The sequence below is a fragment of the Geospiza fortis genome, unplaced genomic scaffold (genome assembly GCF_000277835.1).
Source record: "Geospiza fortis unplaced genomic scaffold, GeoFor_1.0 scaffold162, whole genome shotgun sequence".
NCBI lineage: Eukaryota > Metazoa > Chordata > Aves > Passeriformes > Thraupidae > Geospiza > Geospiza fortis.
This window is the reverse complement of record NW_005054316.1, coordinates 6,297,730-6,299,354: the sequence shown is the minus strand read 5'-3', so window position 1 is coordinate 6,299,354 and position 1,625 is coordinate 6,297,730.

Below are 1,625 nucleotides of genomic sequence, written 5' to 3'. Positions count from 1 at the left end.
TTTTGATATCTGTCATTTCAACACTGTTTATCCTTTCACTTCAACAGAGTACACCACACTGTGAAACACTTTTAAGACTTTGACCATCAGTCCTCTAGAGACACCTCTCCCACCTCCAAATTCCTTGTCTCATGACAGCTCCTTTACCACCTTCACTCCCAGAATCACAGTACTCACATGTCACAGACATATTTTATGAAAAACCTTTTGTTAGGATCTTTTCTCCTGAGAAGCTGAGAAGCTTCAGCTTCTCCATGTTTTGCTGCTTTGGAAGGTGACTTGGAGAACTGTTTACTCAGCATGTGAAATTGTTTTTACTTGATGACCAATGACAGCCACCTGTGTCGAGGCTGTGAGCAGTCACAAGATTTTATTATCATTCCATTCCTTTCTATTGCTTGCCTGCTTTCTGATGAAATTCCTTCTTCTATTCTTTTAGTATAGTTTTAATATGTCATTTTCTTTTAATATAATATATATAATAAAATAATAAATCAGCCTTCTGAAACATGGAGTCAAGATTCTCGTCTCTTCCCTCATCCTGGGACCCCTGTGAACACCACCACACTCACATTTACTCTTCTCTCTAACCCAGTCTGAAATAAACATGTGGTTCAGTGACAGCAGGTGCCACAATTACTTAACATTTAAAACATGCACTGCAAACACAGGAGGACAAAGTGAGCACCACTCCTCTGCTGCCAGGAGCTCCTGTTCAGGCCCGAGGACAAGCATCAAATTATCAAATGTTAAGGGTCTGGAATGGACCTTAAAAATCACCTAATCCCAACACCCCTGCCACGGGCAGGGGAACCTCCCACCAGATCACGTCGCTCACAGCCTTTTCCAGCCTGGCTTTGAACACTTCCAAGGTTGGGGCATCCACAACCTTCCTGAGAAATCTGTTGCAGCGTCTCACCACCTGCACAGCCAAGAATTTCTTAAAAAATATCTAATCTAAATGTCTCCCCTTTTCGTTTGCATCCATTACTCCTTGTCCTGTACCACAGTTCCTGATTAAGAGTCCCTCTCTGACCTGCCTGTAGGACCCCTCAGACACTGGAAGGTTGCTGCAGGGTCTCCATGCAATCTTCTCTTCTCTGAGCTGCCCCAACTTCCTCGCTCTGCTTTCACAGGGGAAGTGCTCCAGTGCTCTTCTCTAGGCTTGTTCTAGCAGCTCCGTGTCTTCCTGATGTGGGGGAGCCCCGGTGAGGTCTCACCAGGGCGGAGGAAGGGCAGGCTCGCCGCCCCGGACCCGCTGCCCGCCTCAGCCGGGTGCTCTCGGCGCTGCGAGCGCGCACTGCCGGCTCTCGCTGAGCTTTTCACGCTTGGGCACATACAAATACAACGCAAAAGGAGCCATTTCGCCCCGTTTCCCAGCCGGCCCCGGCAGCTCTGAGCCCTGTCCAGCACCGGGCTGCGGTCCCCACCTACCCGCCAGCGACTGCGCAGCTGGGGCGTGTTAAAAAAAAAGACAAAAACACCACCGCAAACCCAACTTTAAGCAATGCAACACGTAAACGGGCAAGGAGCCAAGCGGGGGTAGCTCTGTGCCTCTTTCCACCCGGGAGTCACAGCGCACCCGTTACCCTGAGCCCCGGCCGGCCCGCCCAGCGCCGCCCACC